Below are 21,814 nucleotides of genomic sequence, written 5' to 3' on the forward strand. Positions count from 1 at the left end.
ATTGCCTGTGGCTTCCACTTTTAATTTAAACAAATAATAATATTTCCATATAATTTGGGTGAAGTAGAGGACAAAATCCCTGCATTGCTTTCCTGTTAAAGCCATCATACTTGAAACAACTGAACCCCAAATCAAAATATGCTTACTCTACATTCTAATTATATCAGTTCTTAAGTCATCTAGCATAAACAAATCCACTTTCTTCGGGTTGAATATCTTTTTTTTTTGAGAGAGAGAGGGGGGGGAAATTTTAATATTTACTTTTTGGTTATCGGTGGACACAACATCTTTGTTTGTTTGTGGTGCTGAGGATCAAACCTGGGCCGCATGCATGCCAGTGTCCAGCTTGAGCCATATCACCAGCCCCCTGGTTGAATATCTTGAGCTCAAAGATATGGAACCTGGGAGCTAAAAGAAGTATGACATAAATAATGAGTTCTTTTTTTTTTTTTTTTTGCATAAGGCGAATTGCACTTTTTTATTTGATTTTTCTGCCTGTGACGATCTACATTTCTCTTCCTACAATGGTATTATGATTGATGGTGACTTGTGTGATTACAGGAGGCTTAAAATGCATCTACATGTGTTTGAGTCCTTTCACTGGTAAAAAATACTATAATTTGTACTCTAATAGAAGACTCAAAATGGTGCTAGAAAAAAAACCCTATATTTTTAAATCTGCCTCTTTATTCATGGTTTTCTAATGGTTTTAATGTAGACAATTCAGACCATTTCTGATCAATGGGTGTCATCAAGATGTAAATTCCCTTTATAATCATTAGCAATAAGACAATTCTTCCCATTAAAAATAAAAACAGTCTCATAGAGTCTTTGTTATATTCTAAGGAACCACTCTTGCTTTTGTTTTACAAAATAAATTCCACATATTTGAGTCCCAAAGTAAATGGCAAAACATTAACTTAAGCACCATGAGGAATATAAGAAATACAAGATATCACTTTGAAATATAAAAACAAATAAGAATCAGAAATGCTAAGCCATTACCATCTAAACTATACCAGAGTTTTTAAAATATAATCTTAGATGTTCTACTCACTCTAATAGTAAGATGCCTTAGACTCAAACATATTTAATCACTCACTAAAGGTCACTCAGTGAATGCATAACAGTTCTTATTCTAAAACTTTTACACTATTTTTTGATAATACATTGCAAAGCCTCACCTCTCTTCTTTAGAAATAAGACACAGAGGTTGCTTTAGTCTGTTTTATAATGTTATAGGAAAATACCAGAAACAGGCCAATGTATAAAAAGAGATATAAATGCATAAAAAAATTTCTGAGAGGCTGGGTTTGTGGCTCAGTGGTAGAGCCACATGCAAGAAGCTGGGTTCAATTCTTAGCACCACATGAAAATGAATAAATAAATAAAAATAAAGATATTGTGTCCAACTACAACTTATAAATAAATAAAAATATTTTTGAGCACTTAGTTCTGAAGATTTAAGTGCACTGTAGCAGAATCTTCTCAGCTTCTGTGACAGCTCCTTCACCCGCATTACACATGAGGTGGCATTATGGTGAGGGCTCATTTGAGAGGTAGAGAGAACATAATGAGACAGGAAGTCAGAGAAATTCAGAAAAAAGACTTGCTCTTTTGTAACAACCAGCTTAAAAAGAACTATGTTGTGCCCCATGAAAGTTACATTAATCCTCTCCAAGAACATCTCTCCCAATGATCTAACTACAATTTAATAGATCTCATTTCTTAAACATTCCACTATTTCCCAACTCTCTCCCTTTGAAACTAAGTTCCAAACACATGAGCATTTGGGGGACATACTCAAATACTAATGAAAGTAATATGAGAGAGACAATGGAAAAATGTCATTTCTTAGTAGTTATAAAGATTCTAGATACTACAATAAAATGCTTTAGAGTATCGAAATTATTTTAGGGTGATATTTTATATTAAAGACAATAGGAAATTTAATTAAATTACTTTTTGGAGAATGAATGAATTTGCATGTGACAAGACTAATGGGCTAGGTATATTAAAATAAGGGAAAAGTCTGTGCAAAAACTCAATGAATGTTTAGTAAACAATACCTATGTATAAAAAGAGAATGCTGGGCTTTCTGATTATGCTATATCAAGCCAAAAGTTTACTGCCTAAAGTCTGGTGGCACTCAAAACCAGAGCAAATATTCATATAAAAGATGCAGTGGACATCAGTCTCAAGAGCTTCCTACTTTAAATATCTGCTTCCAAAGACTGCATGATTCATAGTAATTCTCAGGAATATTATTTTTCTTTCAATTTAAATTTTTAGCTTTCTGTATAGTTAACACACCATCTCATGGCCAGATCAATATTTTCTTGGGGCTGGGGATGTGGCTCAAGCGGTAGTGCGCTCGCCTGGCACGTGTGCTGCCCGGGTTCGATCCGATCCTCAGCACCACATACCAACAAATATGTTGTGTCCGCCGAGAACTAAAAATAAATAAATAAATAAATATTAAATATTCTCTCTCTCTCTCTCTCTCTCTCTCTCTCTCTCTCTCTCTCTCTCTCTCCTCTGTCACTCTCTCTTTAAAAAAATAATTTCTTGAACTTCTTCATATATTAATCTATACACTATCTCAGATATGTTTGTTTCTATTTTGTCAGGGATCCCTCCTAGTGAATTCTGAGATGTGTGAGATTGAACAAGCATAGAAATTTGCTTATGAAAAATAAGCCACGTTGTAGGTTGGAAGTAAAAGGAGAAAGGAAGCAAAAGTCCTCATCTAAACTTGCAACTTTTCTTATACATTATGACACAAAGTTCATCAAATATGGTTGTTACAGACTTTTGGAGAAAACCTAAAATTTTCTAAATAATTTCTACATTGAAAAACTACTATTACTTTAAACAAAACTATCCATTTCAAATGGATAGTTCTTTAATACTGAAATAGTTTAATCTGAAATAATTATTTAATACTACAAAACAGAAAATTGGTGGCATTATTCACCAAATGCTAATATTTTCCAATAACACCTCACACTACAATATATATATACATATATATATATATATATATATATATATATATATATATATTATATTATATAATATAGTTTAACACCTATAGGGGTTCTTAACACAATGGATAGATAATTAAAGTAATGAGTGAAATGAGACTCAGAAACAACTAATTATAGTGAAAATTATTATTACCCTATTTCAAATACTAGGGCACCCTTTTGCTTTTTTTCCCCAAAAGTTAATTTTTTAACTTTTGGTATGATATTTCACTTTATTTAAATAACGTATAAGTAGTATTTTTTTTTCATATGTACTATCTGATGCATCACAAACATATTTGCATACCCCAAGACCTTAGCAGATTTCTATACACATTATTCACTAGAGAAACCGTAGTTACTTCTGAAATCTATATTGCTCTTTTCAAATGAGGTCTTGCAGTTTTTTAAAAAAATATCTGAGATAATTATGATGAACTTATTTCTAATTAGCATATAGTAAGTAGCTGATAAATATTAGTGAAACAGATGAAGAAATAATAAGAATATTTATATAATCTGTAAACTATGGTATGTGGTATTTCATGATTTTAGCTACAACTTATTGAATATTATAACAATCTTACTATGTGAGTAAGACGTGGGTATGATGAACCAATAATAAATAAAAAATTCATGCTACATTGTTAGTAATTCACCTAAAAATTTTTTTAAAACACACACTCTGATATGTGGTTTTTGACAACAATTATATCATGAATGAATGAACCACAGTAAATGAATAATTGGAACTACATTCTTGTTTAGGGCGCCTATCATTCATTGTTAAAAATTCTTTAGCTATATAAAATTTTAGTATTGTATGTACCATTGTGATATAATGGAATTTTGATAAAATGTACATTAATAATGCTGAAGTCTTTCATTGAGTCTTATATCACTTTATGAAATAAACTTACTATATATGATTTCCTCAATTCTAAGTGTCTTATGTTTTAAGAAACTGTACAGACAATGCAAATTAAAGTTAACATACTAATATGAAGAGCAGAAGCACCACAGGAAATATGAAAACAAAGAATTGGGAGATTCCTCCATTATAGATGAAATTTTCTCAACATCTTTGCAATGTACCTAACCCACTATTGATACCAAAATTAATGACCAAATTCTTCTCATGCTGATAGTGCATGATGCTATTATATAAAATGAAAACAAGCAAATGTGTCAGAAGAGATGCATTTTACAACACTAGTTGAAAATACAATTGATTGATCAGTATCTCACTGTGTTTTACCCCAGGAAATAACTTCAAAGTGTGCATGATAAATGGGTAAAAAATTTAAAAAATCAAGTAAAATTTATGTTAAGGAATAACAACTATTTTTTTCATAAGGAAAATGTTAATGTCTTTTTGAAACAACATGTCAATAAACAGTGTCCTATCACATAAAGAAAAGCAACAATTCTGGTAAATTTCTTCATTTTATTCTTTGAATATGCCAAGTATTCTTTGGCAAACTTCCACATATATTGTTTTAATATCACAGGTGAAAATTATATCAGGTTTTCTCTAAATTGCTACTTATTTAATATAAATTTGTTCAGAAATTATTTCTGCATGTGCTGATAGTGAAATAGAGTGAGAAATGGAAATAATTTAAAGCTCTATAAATTGCAATCCCAGAATGGTGGGAGGAAATTGTATATAATCATGAGAAACATATTGAGTACTATGAATTTCTTCCAGATATTTATTTCCCTTAGTATCCACTTTTCACATAAACTAGTGCTTTTAAATGAAGCTGACTATTAAATATCATATAAAAGGCCATCAGAGTAATCAGAAGAAGAAATTTAAAAAAGAAAAAATCAAATCATAAACATCTGGTTGAAACAAGAACTGGCCAACTGTTGGATCTTAGCTTTTGACATTACTAAATTTTCTCCTATCCTTTTTTTTTTTTTTATGACTAAGAGGAAGGTACTTCTCTTAAAACCGTGACCAGAACAATTTATAGCAATTTGTTTTTCTCAAACATGGATAAAATTGACTTGCTAACTCAGGGTAGAATGAATGAGTAAATCTTGTTATGGTAAGAAAAAAAAGTATAACTACTTAACATGAATATTGGCCTTTTCAGGAAAAGAATATTAGGGTCAAAACCAATTTGGTAAGATAGTATTGAATATTTTATATCAAAGAAAAGGCAAAAATATTTAAAATAGTTTTGATTATTAGATGCATGTAAAAAAACAACTAGTGCCCATGCCTGATGTGGTGGTACATACCTGTAATTTCAAATATCATAGAGGCTGAGACAGAAGGATCACAACTTCTAGGCCAGCCTTGGTAACTAAATGAGACCAGGTCTCAAAATAAAATATCAAAGAATTTTGTATTATATGAGTGATAGAGCACCCTGAGTTCAATCCCCAGTGCCATATAAAACAGTAGTTTCCAAAATTTACACCCAGATCATCAGCCTACACTCTATCAGCCACTCTGTCTGTAACTAAATTTAGCCATGCCTACTACTAGTTGTCTAATTATATTGATCATAATCTTGAAATATAAATAAAAGATGCTACACAATGTTTTAGGTGTTCCCATTATTTTTTTCTAATTGCAATGAGAGAGGGAGGAAAACCAATTTAACTTATGGGGCCACTTCTTTTTCTTCAGGCCTAATCAGTCAAATATTAAAAGGATTTAGCATTTAATTGATTATAATTTATGGTATGTGTTCTGTGATTTCTTGCTTAATCCACATTGGACACTGTATTATTTCTGAGTATCAGCATCTGTACAGGACACCACACCCCACTATATTTTTTTAATATTTACAAGTCCCTGTGTTCATGCTTCCTCAGTTAGTTATTCTCTTTTAAAAATAATTATGTGTTGTATTCTTTGTCTACAGAAAATTTATGAAGGTTAAAAACCCATAAACATTTTCACAAATTTAACTTTAAGAAACTTTTCAACACAAAACACACACCAGAAGTAAGAATGATTTCTTTCTCTAATTTATTAGCCTTTCTGACTTCCAATATCAGGACATGAATGCTGCTCATGGGGGGATGTTCTTACCATCAAGAACAATCAATACTACTTTCTTCTATCCCATTAAATATTACAAAAAGTACACATTTTACTCTATTTCATAAACAGAACTTGTCTTTCCATTATTTGTGTTTAGTGCGTTTTTACTTTCTTTTTTCATCACTTTGTTTTTCCTGTATTTTCTAATATTCATTTTTTTGTGGTGAGAAAATAGATCATTAAAATCTTCTAACTTTTGCTACATTCAATCACTTGACTAGTCAATAGCAAATATTTCTATTAAGCCATCATTTTAAAGATAGGGCTGAGGTATACTAACAAAACTATTTTCAAGGTCTACTGCAGAATCAGCATAACTTTCTTGAGCTCTGCAGTTAGAGTTACTGTTTCTGTCCACAAACGCTGCTCTCTTTTTTTGTTACATTTTTCTTCTATATTGAGTAACTCTCTTTGAAATGATGTATGGAAAATTGCTTTTTAGATTTTTATTATTTATGAAAATCTATTTTTATTTATGATTGATGGATAATCTGCTTCATTTTAGAATACCAGGTTGAATACTATTTTTCCTTTAAATCTTGAGGCTATTCTGTATTTATCATCTATAATCCATCATTAAGGATAAATACTTGGGTTTTATTCTTGCTTTTTTGAAGCTGACCATGGTTTTTCAGTTTAGGATATTTTCTTTGTTTTAAGCATAGTTACTTGAGAAAATCTGGAGATATATTTAGCATATTTAAATTTTATTCTCTTGATTATAGCATTCAATCAAAATGTAATATTTCCAGACCTAATTTTCTTTTCAGTATATACGTGTAGGAAAATGGATAAAATATAGAAAATAATATATCTGTTTTTCAGACACCAAAAACAGGCATAGCAGGTGAGTGAAACCATAAGCAATAAGTACAGACTGGTTAGGCAAACTATAATTTTATTTTAAAAATAGTTCTTAATAAGTGTAGTTTGATAAAATGCTGTTAAAACTAATGAGTAAAGGGGAAGTAAAAATAATCAAAGTATACCACTGTAAAAAATACTTGAGTTCTGGCACCTGAGAGCAGACTGTAGGGAAAACTTCATGTTATGATAGGAAAGAATCTCCCACTTTCCCTTCACCCTCTCACCCACTTAACCTCACCAGAAACCACCAAGATGCCCAGAATAAAAGGTTTCAAGTTCAATAGTCACACTCTTTCCAACTACAAAAAGCAGTTTCAATTCAATTGAACAAAGAAACTAATGTGCAAATTTAAGGGAACCTGAGACATCATATAAAAAGTTAGGTTAAAGATAATTCTGTCTTTTTTGTGTGTGTGTGTTTGTGTGTATGTGTGTTTGTGTGTGTGTGTGTGTGTGTGTGTGTGTGTGTTTTGTTTTGTTCCAAGGGTGTGGCTATTCCTTGGTCACCTGAACTCAGAAAAGAAACTGTTTTTTTGATGAAGTGTTAGTGGGTGACCAACATTGAAAACAGACAAATGTTTAAAAAAATTTAAAAAGCCTAATTACCAAAAAAATTGTTGCTAATTTCTCCCTCTACATTTTGCTTTTTAAAGTATCTTTTTTAAAAAAATTAATTTGTAGTTTTAGGTGGACACAATATCTTTTTTTTTTTTTTATTTTACATGGTGCTGAGAATTAAACCCAGGGCTTTATGCATGGTATGCAAGCATGCTACTACTTGAGCCATATCCCCAGCCCTAAAATATCTTTTTTTTTTAAGTTTTGATATTGATTTTTAGTCCTGAGAAATAGACAGCAAAACAGCTTCTGGAAGAATTTACAACCAACTGCATGAGGGTCAAGGAAGCTGAGAGTCTGAAGCAGGGCTGGGAGGAGCAGATCAGAAGTCTGACTAAGGAGCAGACTTCCCTTAGTCACTGGAGCCCCATTATACCTAAAAAGAGACAAAAATAAATAAGTGTAAACCAGGAAATGACACAAATTATCAAGTTAGTATCAGTTATAAAAACTTCATATAATCAAGAAAATAGAGAAATCATGAAGAGTATTAGAAAAATAATAGATGTATATTTTATTTTTAGAAGCTTATTGGTGGTACATAAAACATAAAATTGAATTTTATATTTTGATTTTAAATGTAAGGCAGAGAGATATGCAAGTCATATAGTCCTTCACAAATCTTACTTCAGTTACAAAAAGTATAATCAATTGATAACTTCTACTTATTTTACTCTCTGTCTTCCTTCGCATTTCACCTGAGGTCACACTTGTAGAGTGTGACCAATAACTAAGCAAATAACTAACCAAGAAGATAATCACTGAAGTTACACTCTTTCTCAGAAAACCCCAACCAATTTCAGAGAAAAAGTGTGATACAACACCTATTCATTTCCTTCTTTGGGAAAAGGTCCCTTTTGCAAATTAGATAGAAGAGGAAATTGGCCAACCTCTGTCAAAATATTACTAGAAATAAATACGAGTATTCTTCATTTAGAAGTAAAGTGAAATAAAATAACACCATTGTACAGTATCTTTCGGGATTACCCTTGAAAAATAAAAAAAAAAAAGAAAAAAAAACTCTTTCTAAAGAGCAGAATACTTGGCAGCAAACTTCATCCTTAATTTCACGTGGAAAAAGAAGTTACCTCAGGTAAGAGGGTACATGAGAAGGTACATAAAATAATAGGAAGAAACCAAGACTTGGTCAAGGATTTAGAAGGAACTTTTGAAGACTATAAAATTTGGGGGGTACAGTAATAAGGATGGATCTCTGAGAGAGACAATGTAGTGTAAATATTATGGGATTTCATGCTATCACATACCAAAGCACATACATCATGGACATTGTACAAGACAACCAAGTTGACAACTGGACTTGGCTAGTTGTTTTTAATCCAGCCTCTGATGCTGCACAGGATGTATGAGGACTGAGTACCATAGTGGTTTTCAGTCACCGTATTTTATGTATCAAATGCTTCTTCCAAATATCTAGCCAGCTAGGAGGAGAGATCTATCTCTAGGTTCTTTTAACAGCAATGTTCTTTTCATCTTTTTCTCATAATAAATTAATAAGTTAACGTCTTTTAACCCAGAAAAAATTTAACCAGAAAAACCCAAACATTTTTTTTTTAAATTTTGCTTTTACAGACAATAAATGCTAAGCAAGTACCACTAATAAAGTGTCAATACATCATGCCTAAAATTGAATCAGATCACACATAACAAAAATAAAGATATTACTATTGGTCTATGACCATGGTGTCCACTGTATTATCATCTAAAAAAAAAGCTGCTGGCCTGGTAGAATTCTGGAACACCTGATGATGTTGCTAACACTTCTTAAATTTCACATCATTATATCAGGTTGTGCTACAAAGAGAAACATTATATAGATCCAGGAACTATTGGTCTATGACCATGGTATCCACTGTATCCAAATATAAATGACCAAATATAAAAGTCTATTGTATATTTGAAGATAAAAATCAGATGATTCAATTTGAAAACAGATGATCCAATTCTCTACTTTTTAGTATTCACTTTCCATACAGGAATTGTAAAAGGATCAGTGCAGTAGTTTTGTCTTGAGACAATTATAGTGAGGAGCCTCAAATGATTTGGGGATGAGTATAGAGACCAAAAGAAGTATGTTTAGTGGATCTAAATTGAACAGCAGAAGAGACACAAGATGACTATTAATTTGACATTCAGTCTACACAGCTGTCAGAACTGTAATTAATTGCACTGTTTTCCATTTTTATAAGTTTTCTTCAGGAATTGAGTCTCACAAGTACCGTAAGCTAAGTTCAGAACTTAGACTGAAAAGTGAGTTTTTGTGGTGTCACTATAGGGAACTATGCTTTATGGCACCATTAGGACTGACAAATTCATTTCCCAGACGATTGCTGAAAGTGGTCTTTTCAAAATATTTTCATTAGTAGAAGATCGTTTTTCTGGCTATTACCATTTAAAGCTTCCTAAACTCAAGACTGTTTGAGACTCATGTAAATTACACTCCATGTCTCAAGTAGGAAAAATATGAGAGTGCAAGACAGATCCATAATTTCACTTTGAGTAAGCAGAAGCCTCCTTTGAGATTAGAATGCAACCCCAGATTCTGTGTGCCCAAATGTGCTTCCTTCCCTTTATTTCCATTGTGCTGATCTGAAGCACACTAACTTATGGACTTTCAAGATGCCTATTCATTTAATCCACCTCCTGGGAAGTTCTAATTAGAACTCAAATGCATCCTCCATCTACTTCCAGACTTTCTGTTTTCCAGAAGTTCTTTGAAGTCTTTTTGTCACTGGAGATTACCTCCTCTTTTCATTGTGGATGTTTATCTCATTTTATGCTTCTCTTTTACTGTTACTTTAATTCATTGTTGGTAAAATAGACTTGTATATTTGAAGATCCAGATCTCTAAGTAAAATAGTTAGCTTAGTTTAAGGGCTTATAATACACAGTCAAAACTTTTCAATACATTTTAATATAAATTTAGATCCATGATTAAAATTGGAGGAAATAAAATAGGCTTTATTAGGATGTAATTCTGCACTACAAAATTATCTCTTTTTTTCACAAAGGATAAGAATTTTGGAAGATAACATGACACCAAGAAACAGAATTACTATATTTTTATATATAGTTGTGCTTGAAAGAGAATAATAATATCACCATAAATTGATGATATAATATAAAACAAAAAGCTTTATAACCAAGTTCTCTTTATTTTTGACAAAACATATTTGAAGCAAAAATACCAAATCCATTAATCTCCTCAAAATACTGTAAAGTGAATAGCATTTCTACACAAATCATATAATTTTTATGATATTATGTAAATTTTCTAGACATAGATGTAGAGGTTAAATACACTAATATTATTTCTCAAAGCACATTTATTTTGAAGCACAGTTCCATAAATCTGCAAATACAATTAAATTTTACTTATTACACACAGATCAGTAACTCAAAATGACCAAATACCTGGATATATTTCCTTTGACATATTTCTATTTCCTAGACAATAAGGTCAGCTTTAATATATCTCCTACCTTTTCAGTGACACAGAATTTTTAAATTTTAAGTAAACCTCTCCTATAGGCTCAAAATTCACCATATAACTTTGGTACTAATACAATTAGTGATGGATGTTACAAGAAAAATTCTTAGTTCTTTTAAGAGAGTTTTTTGAAATGAAACACTATATCAACACATGATCCTTCAAACAAATTATGATAATGCATGCACAGCAATAAATTTGGTATTAAGAAGGTATACACATTTATTAGCTATAGGACTTTGAAAACACATGCTTTGGACCTAAAAGACAGTTATTTTGCTTTGTAATTGCAGCACTTTTTTATATCTGTTTGAGGAGTTTTAGTTCTATGTTTTGTTTTGTGATCTCATGTGCTTCATTTATTCAAATGTATTAATGTAATATATGCTTATATGAGTTATATGCCTCTAATTATAGAATTTTTTTTTTAGAAACTCTTGGTAAACATACAGTTTCTAAATTAGAGAGCAATTACCATGCAAGCTAGAAAATGCACAGTGGCTTAAAGAACTCCTCATTCCAGAGTCTAGCCTTAGATTTTTCACATAGTTGATGATCAATAAATTTATATGGATCATAAAGTTAAGATCTGTTTAATCTTAAAGTAAAGAAATAGGAATCCAGAGAGGTGCTTAATCACAGATGTCAAGCTGTCATTACTGGGAAACCCAAGGAGTCCTAGAGGGCAGTTTGTCTCTCTGATTGGTGTAGTTATGTAAAATTCAAGTTCTGCTTTTCTTCCTCACATCTTTGGCTTTCCTGTGTTCACAATTATTTGTTCATGGTAAAGACAACAAACAAACAAATAAACAAACAAACAAAAAAAAAAAACTAAAAAACAACTTAGGTTGTGAAAACATCAGAAATTTAAGTGCAGTGATAAGGGCAGGATAAGATTCCACTGACCTAAATGTTCCTTTAAGAAAAACTAAATTCAGACATTTCTATTGTGACAGAAATGGGAAAGGGCATATATGTGTGTATATAGTCAGATATATATACACACATGAAACTAATACATAAAGAACGGATGAACCCAAATATTCCTCCTCTAAACTTGGAAATTATATTCCTGTGTATTTTTAATCCAGCAATGGGAAATTACTAGTACGTTCATTTGATTTTCAAAAAATATCAGTGTCCTTCCAAACCCTTTTATCATCATCCTCTCATTTGTCATTTCCTAACTGAAAGAGTACAGGATCAGGAAATTTTTAATCTTTTGATTTAAATTGGATCCAAAGACTTTTTGAGAAATATAAGTAGTTTATGGCATTGTGATATTGCCCTCTATGAAATGAAGTTTTGAACATAGAATATCATTTCATTCTAAAAATTTAAAAACTTATAATTACTCAAATTATAGAATTCACATCAATAGTAGTTCTATTTTTTAATATTACAGAAGCAAGTTTATAAATAAAAAATGCTAAATTACAGATGGAGATATGGCTGAATGGTGAAGCACTTGCCTAGCATGTGTGAGGTCCTGGGTTTTATTCTCAGCACCACATGAAAATAAAATAAAATAAAAGTTTATAAAATATCAAGTTAAAACTCATGTCTTCTTTTATAATATGTATACAAATAAGTAATTTTTAAAATCTCTAGTTGACATTCTATATGTAAGTTGTATCATTAGAACTCATTAAACTTAGAACAAATGGAAAACTAAAATTAATCATGATTACCTATTTAAAAAGGACTCATTTTAGGAGGATATAAGTTAAAGATGCAAACATTGTTAGAAGAAAATATCCTCAATGTATCATACAGAACACAGTCCTCTGGATTGAGTAAAACTGTTGGAGCTGAAGTCTCTCTTCTGTATCTACAAGAAACCTCACTAGAATGCTAAAATTTCCTTCTTTCACAGCCTTTCCGTGACCCAACTGCACACTACTTCTGAATCTAAGCATGCAGAGGCACTTATCCAGATGGATGAGGCAAAGGATGATGTGGTGCAGGTAATAGCCTAAAGAGTTGAACGTTTTAAGAAAAGACATCTTTAAGTTCTGTCTCTGCAGGCCTATAATATAATTGTCTAGAGAAATATGACAAAAATCTCCCTGGAAAACACAGAACTGTGACTTTCCTAGTGTAACATGTAAGCTGTCTCTTAATTTTACTTCTTCTTTGGTGGATAACAGCAATCCTGGAAGAGCTGGTCTCAAAACTATTTTCTGGACATATTTGGAAAAGCATCTCAATTGGAATCATGTCCAAACAAAATTGCTATTACTCTGATCATAAGGTCAAATTAGTCCAGTCCAATTAAACAATTTACAATACCTCCACTTTGGGGTGAGGGATTTCTGGCACCTCCCATGGTTACACCATGATTCTGAGGGTCCTCTCTCTATCATGTGTGATAGGCTCCTCTTCCCTAGCTTTTTCTCACATGAAGCAAGCACCTGGTTTCTGGATAGTGTTGTTTCTGCATGTCACCATTTCTAAACTGGCTTTTTGTTATTCAGGCTCTGTGTAAAATATTTAAATTAATCTGAAATTTCAAAAGAAGAAGTAGTAGTAGTAGTAGTAGTAGTAGTAGTAGTGGTGATGGTGGTGGTGAAGGCCACAGGCTGAGGAGATCACAGGAAGATTGCCCATGGAGCTGAGTCAGAACCCATGCTGAAAGGCAACCCTAAGGAACCTGTGATGAGCCCTCATATTCACGAATGGATGTAGAGGGGAGGCCTGCCCTTTCTCTGAGATAAATCATGTAATATTAGCTTAGTCTTGTCTGTACTATATATAAAGTTATATAAAAAAATAAAATGAAGACTTGTGATGTAGAATCAAAAGAAAGTACAATCATTTCAAGCAGTTTACTGAAATTCCAGTGTTGGAGTCAGAAGATATTGCTTTATCACAACAATTGTCAATGTGTGAACAGTTAATAAAAGTATCATGAAAATGAAAAAAAAAAGGTATTTTGAGAGAGATTTTGAAACTTGAATTAAATGGTAATAAAATAAAATAAAAACTGTAATGCCTACAGGTAATTTTCCACATGGTTGAATTTGGAGTAGTTTGAAGGCTGCAGGAAAAAAAAAATATAAGAAATGCCAAATCATGAGACCTTCAAATCCATGTGCAAGAGAAATATAAAATAGGAGAAGGGCATAAATAGTTGAACAAGCATATGTGTGATAAGGCAAGGCTCATTTGGGGAGGAGGAAGCCCTGGGCTTCATGTGCCTTGGAAAAGTTTATCCTCTAGGCCATCCCCCATCCTGGCCAAGCTACTCCTCTGCCTTTGCTGAATTTGGTTGTTCTCTATTTCCTTGGGTGGCATTGTCCATTGATCACTAAGTTATAACCTGGAATTCTCTCCTCTATGTACACTTATTCCCTGGGAGTATTGTGGGTTGAGTTGTGGCAGAGGGGTTGGCTTGTGTCCCCCCAGCTTTGTGGAGTCTTCTTTTGCTTGGAGCCACAGAGATCTCTCTGGAGAGCTACAGAAGTACAGGCACACACCCTGATTTTTCTGTGGACTTGATGCACAACATTGAGCAGGTGAATCCAATGTTTTTGTCTAAGTTTCCCTGATTTTTAATATAAAAGTGATTGCATCTCTAATTGTGAGCAGTAGAGTCATTTACCCTGATACCTGAACTTTAGCTCCATTCAGTGATAAAAAAAAAATATCTAGGGAGTGCTCTCAAGCATTGGATTTATTAAGCTTGCAGGGATGTTCCTAGATGTTATGACTAGTATAAGATAAATGTAATGGACCAAGGTCTTGAGTACATATCATACATTTTTACTCTGGCTTTTATATGTTTATAGAGGCTTGAATAGTTTCTTTTTCCTTTGCACTGAGTCATATTCCCAATCCTACTTTCTATTTTTATTTATTGACAGTGTTTCACTGAGTTGCTTAGCACCTCAATTTTGCTGAGGTTGGCTTTGAACTCACAATCTTTCTGCCTTAGGCTCCTAATCTGCTGGGATGGCAGACATATGCCACCTCACTTAGCTTGAATAGATCTTTAATTTCTCTCCTATTTATTTGTCATTAAGATGGGGCTAATGCCACTTGCTTCCCAAGACTATAGTGAGAATTAAATGAAGTCATAGATAGTTAGCACTTAGTGCCTAGTGAGTGCTCCATAAGCCAGGGTGATGACAGGCCTTTGTATTTTTGCTTTGTTGGCACCCAGCTTTAGCTCTTTTGGCAAAGCCTTGAAAAACTTAGCAAAACCCTGTTTCAAAGAAAATACAAAAATAGGACTAAGTGATGGGGATGTTGCTCAATGGTGAAGCATGCTGAATTTCAGTCACTGGTACTAAAAATGTCATTTACTTTAGGACATTGTAATTATTTTATTAGTATGTTCATTTGTGACCTCTACATATATGTAGAGGTCATTGACCAGTCTCATTTCTCAGGGCCTTAATCATCTCTCTTATTATTTTTTCCATCAGTCTTAACTCAATTATTCTTCCTCTAATTTTCTTTTGAGATCCACTTCTTTTTTAACTCCATTTTTATTTTGCCTTTGTCATATGAGATAAAACACTTGACAATTGAATTTCTGCATCTGATTTATTTCATTTAATTTGATGTTCTCCATGTTCCTTCATTTCCCACAAATGATATAATTCCATTCTTGTTTATGGCTGAGTAGAATGAGTAAACTTGTGAAAATATGTGTAGATGCTATTTTCTGGGGATGTCACCTGCCAGCACACAGGACCTTCAGTGTCCAAGCTCAGCCTGCCATTGTGTGAGCCAGGGAATGAAGATGCAGGAAGCAAAAGGTCTCATGTGAACCATTTGAGGTCTTTAAATCTGTGGCTCTGACTGCTTGTACATTCACCAAACCGCCTGGTAACATCCAGAGTGTCCTTTATTGTCTGCATTGATGACTAACCTGTCTCAGTGGTCTGTTTTCAGTACAGTTTTGTTCTCAAGAGAGTCAATATGAAGGTAAAATCTCCTGATTCTTCAGGTGTCAGATGTAGGATTTGGCTCCTTCCCTCAATTCTTTCCTTTTTGTCTATTCATGAAACTGCCTTTATCTACTTTACATTAGTCCTCTCCTCATGTGGCACCTTTGTATTCATCCTGGCCTTGAGCTCTGATTGGGGGCACGAAATCTAGAGTCAAAGCAGACCTGGCCCACTGGCCCCATGAGCTTAATTATTTTATTTATTTATTTATTTATTTTACTTTTCAAGGATTCATGTTTCCCATATTGTGAAGTGGGATTGATAGCTAGTAATGGTGACACGTAATGATGTCAGGAGCCATTGATGAACATGTACTGGACTATTGTTTTTGAGACTTTTATCCCTGATCTCTTCACTGGCAATAAGAACTCCATGAGAAGAAGCCATGTTTACACCCATCTTGCAGGTCAGGAATGCTCAGCTGTGTCCAGTTAACTTGCTTAAGGTCACACAGCTAGCAAATGGCAGCTTCGTTGTTGCTGTGGGAACAGAGGAAAAAATGCACAGATGAGCACAGAATGATCAGGTTATAGAGCAGGAAAATGAGGTACAGATCCAATGGAAAGCCTGGGTTTAACCAATATAAAGGCATGGCCACTGAGGAGGTGAGAGCAGAGTCCAGAGTGCAGGGTAGAAGGAGGCTTCACTCCTATCTTAAAGAGGTCAGAGAGTAACACCACAGGAGCCCTGGGCATGCCTTACATGAATGGAGCCAAGTGGGTGGTTCCCAATTTTGACATGAAAAAATGCAGAATATGAGGGTTGGGCTTGGTGGAAAGCCCCAAGCTCCTTGCTGTTGTATGTGCATGTACATAGGCACATACATGGAGGGATGCCCAGAGAGCTGATAACCTGTGTAAAATTCAGGGAATAGTTCATATTGAAGGAACAATTGAAAAGACAGAATTATCACTTTAGATATATTTTAGTCTGTTTGGACTGCTCTAAGGGAGTACTAAAAACATATACCTTCCAAGCAAAAAAAAAATCATTTGTGGACTTCTGAAAGCTCAGATGTCCAAGATCAATTTCCAACAGGTGGGGCTGGGGATGTGGCTCAAGCGGTAGAGCACCCATCTGGCATGCGTGAGGCCCGGGTTAGATCCTCAGCACCACATACAAATAAAGATGTTGTATCGGATGAAAACTAAGAAATAAAATATTAAAAAATATTCTCTCTCTCTCTCCTCACTCTCTCTTTAAAAAATTTTTTTTTAAAATTCCAACAGGTTTATTGACTATTGAGAACATGTTTTTTTTTTATAGACAGCTCTAATTTGAAGGTTTGTGGACCCTTGAGTACCTTGGTTGAACTCCTCTCCGTTAAGATGATGGTATTAGAATGTGAGTCTTTGGGGGAGGTGTTGAGGTTCTGAGGCTGAAGACTTCATCAGTGGAATTAATGCTCTAAAGAACAGTTCTACAGGCTAGCTGGCTTCTTCCACCACATGATGACACAGCCAGAAGCTTCTACCTATTAGAAATGTCCTTTCCAAATATTGAATTGCCTTGTGCCTTGACCTTAGACACTGTGAAAAATGAGTGGCTGTGGCTTATAAACCACCCAGTCTACCATAAATTATTATAGCAGCTTGATGAGAATAAGGAAGTACACCATCTCTGTCCTCACAGGATAAATTGAGAAGTTTCTTTTCAGGTGTCTTTTAATAAATGACAATAATCCTATTCCATTACTTAATAACCTGCAGGACCCCACCTTTGTCTGCCTAGCCTCATGATAAACTACCACAACATTAAAATACATACTCACACAGGGTCTAGGACTGGTCATTTTTCCCCAAGTCTGTATAGCCAAGCTTCTGAAACCTGGACCTGAAAGTAACTCTCAAGACCTCTCTGTGTTCTTAGCATTAAACTTTCAAAGAATTCTTCAGTGTATATTAATAGTCATATCTATGTATTCACCAGGCTGCTCACACAAGATAAGTGGCCCCTGCTCTTGTATACTCTAGTCTAATGGAGAAAGCATAAAACCCATGTTGTCCCTTGCTTGCTCACACTAAACATTGCATATGAATCCTGTCATCCTTTATTGTCAATTACTGATCAGTAAATGTTACATCACAGCAAGCATTGCTATTTAAGGTAAACATTTTGTTCACATTGGAGAAAAGATCCTGGAAATCATGCAAGCTTAAGAAATTAATTAGTCACAGAATAGTATGGTTCATGTTTGTGTTGTAAGTCTCTTACCTGTCTGTTGGGCTTGATTTTTGACTTTTAACTCTGTGTTTTGAAAATGGTTTTTGTTTATGTGGCTCAAATATAAACCCATGTTAAAAATACACTGAAGACTCACCTATATTTCATCCCCACTAATCTTTAACCATTGCCCTTCATGAACAACTGATTTAATTGTTTCTAGTATATATTCTTACTGTTTCTTTTTTGGTAGGAGGCAATAACAATAATAAATTATTATGTAAATTTCTTTCTTACCAAAAAGTGAGTGCTCCTGTATATCCTTTCTACCCCTTATTTTTCACTCAATGAAACAACCTGGAAAACACTCCACATATGAAAAAATCTTAACTTTCCATGATAAAGATAGACGAAAGTTGGAACTAAACAAATGATGGACATTTGGGCTATTTCTGAATTTCATTTCTTAACAATATTTCTGTATTGAATAGCTCTGGGAATCTATTTTATATTCTTGCAAATGTACATTCAATGTTCAGTCCTGCAAGAAATATTGCTTTATCAATTGATATTTTTTATACTTTCAAATAATGAAGCCCAATTCTCTGGAGGGTTGCAACGTTTTTCTTTCTACCAGCAGGTATACAAGTTTATGCTTTCTGTAGATGCCCCACACACAGAGGCCACATTTTAGATATTCTGTGCACTATCACAATGTGCTTGTAATTTATTTTTTTTCTGAGAGAACGATTTCCTATTTCTGTTATTTTTTTTCTTTTTACATATGACTGATACCATGTCATGGTTACAGAAGAAAACAGCAGTGTCCTATCCTAAATAAACCCATGGCTTGGTGAGAGTTCAATTCTGAAAACAATAACTTCTTCCCAGTTACAATGATCTCCAAGGACAAAATGCATTTTGGTAGTTTGTGTCTTCCAACAAATTGATCTACATAATCTAAGTCCTTATACCTATGGGCTGAGAGTTTTAAATATTGTTTATTTATTTTAATGTTCATGTATTAATAGTGATAACATCATTTATTTTTAGTCAGATTTTTATCTATTTATTGACATTTAGAAAGACCTGAGGACATGAGCCTTAGAAAAAAAGACTTCCTGGAACACCCCCAATATTGAAAATAAATGCCTTAGAAAGTAATGCATTAGTACAATTGTTCAGCATACAGTAATAAATATAAGATCATGTTAGGTCACATTGATGATAGAAGTAGAAGAGAATGAGAATCAAGCATTCAAGAACATGTAGAATACCCACAATGAACGAGGAATCACAGGATCTGATGTGAGAATTAATGGTTGAACTATGCCAAGCAGGAGCTTCTGGGGCTGAAGATGATGTCATAGAGAACACTCAGCGGGCAGGTGGTACAAATGAAGAAGCACCCCCCAAAAAACTGGTGAAAGTAGATTATTAATTTTTATTTGATTTCATCTCCAAAATTATGAGATGAAAACATCTGTAACTATGAACCCCATAATTATCAGCATCCCTAGATGTATTAGGGCCAAGATATCAATCGTAAAGTTCTTGGGATAGATCTTGTGCTAGAAAAGGAATGCAAAGTTGCAGAAGAAAATTATGGTGTTAGCTGAAATCTCAAAACAAACTTCATAGGAAAATGTTTCTTTTACTAATAAGATAACATAGTTTGATGATCTTTTTCATTTTTTCTCATATTCCATATTAATAGTATATATCTTAGGATAAAATGAAGCAGAAACCTTGGTTTGTTCCTCTCATATCCTCCAGGTGCTATTCCAATATTTTTACCAAATTATGTTTGGATTATGTAATGGTTGGTAGTTGTGCTCCCACTGTACATAGACTTTCTTGTAGATTCAGAATTACCATATATTATCAAAATAGTTCTTGATATAATCTCATCTTGAGGTTTTCTGAGGTAGTGTGTTACTTTGACTTCATCTTTCTCTTCTTGATTAAGCAGTAGGAACATATTGAAAACTACAATTTTCAGTGAATTGAAATGGAAGGATTGCACAAAAGTAAAGAATTGCAACCTTCTCAAAAATGCATCTTAATGTAGTAGGTGTGCACATAGATGTATTTTTTAGTGCTGTGTTTTGACATTTATTACCAGAAGTAATGCCTTTAATATATCTTCTAATATGACACTGAAAATCATGCCCTCTAAGATGATTTTTTTAAATTTGTATTTATAACCTTTTATTGAGTTAAAGTGTTACCTTGATGCTAAATCTGATAATCTTGTATGACATATAAGGAGTCACATTACATATATTCTAGAGCTATTGTGTATGAAAGAAGAAAAAGTATCAAATATGGATGGGATTCTGAAATAAAAGTCCTCAGTAGAAATGTTGGCCATTATGTTTTAATTATGCAGTTCCTCATATATGTGATTTAATAGATTTAAATCTTTTCTTTTAATAATGGCTACATATGTTTTTGCTTCAAATTTGTTTTCATAATGTTAATATATTTTAGCAATATGTGTAGAAAACTCCTTGGCAGTATTTTAGGCCTGTCTTTTAATCCCCAATGTACCTATTCACCTTGCATTTATGTTGTTATCATGACCAGAAAAATATCTTAAGTGACCAAAGTCCAGCTATTGAATATCAGTAGAGATATATTATTATTGTCTTCTCCTCAGTCATCTGGAATAAAGGTGGTAATTAAAGTCACATTTCAGATAGACTCAAAGTCATTTCATTGTAAGGTTACTAATTAAAGAACAAGAATTTGACCCAAGTGTAAAAGATGAACTTCCATAAAATCTCAATATTCATCTGCTTGAAGGAAACATGTATTTCTTCAGTAAAGAAACCACACATAAAATTGATACAGAAAATTTGATGTTAATCTGATGGAATATTTTCTATACAAGGCATGTTGTGTTTTAAGTCAAGTGTCTGAAATAGTAGGTATGTATTTTAAATTGTTTCAAGCCACATATTAAAAAATACCAGGCGTCAGGGCTAAGATTGTGTCTCAGTGATAGAGTGCTTGCCTAGCACATGTGAGAAACTGTGTTCAATCCTAAACACCACATAAAACATAAAATAATAAAATAAAGTGTAAACAAGTTTTCAAAAAAATAGCAGTCATCAGAATACCATGTGGATGAGGCTAAATCATTCCATGACTCTTTAGAACTTTTAGATATAAACGACATGGCAGTGAGAAAAACCAAAATAGTGAAACATTTATGAACATATGATACCATTTTAAAATCTGAGGTGATGTACATATTCGGTTAAAACATCAAAGAGTTGATTTCTGTCAATTTTAATTTTTAACTGGAATCTACTATTTGTACTTGGATATGAGACCCATTATTGTAACCCAACATGTGTATATAGTGTGTAATTATCAGATCAGGGTAATTTTCATCTAATTTAAATTATTATTCTTTGTTTGAAACCTGCAAATTTCTGGCTATTTTCATTTGTTTAAGAAATTATTATAGAACGAATCACCTTATTGTGCTATAAAACCTAAGAGTTACTTTCTGGTCTTAACTGTTTTTGTCACTCCTTACACACAATCAGTCTCTTTCTAATTCTTATCATAAATCTGGGAAGCATTTCTGTTT

This window comes from Urocitellus parryii, chromosome Y (genome assembly GCF_045843805.1).
Source record: "Urocitellus parryii isolate mUroPar1 chromosome Y, mUroPar1.hap1, whole genome shotgun sequence".
In the NCBI taxonomy this organism is placed as follows: domain Eukaryota; kingdom Metazoa; phylum Chordata; class Mammalia; order Rodentia; family Sciuridae; genus Urocitellus; species Urocitellus parryii.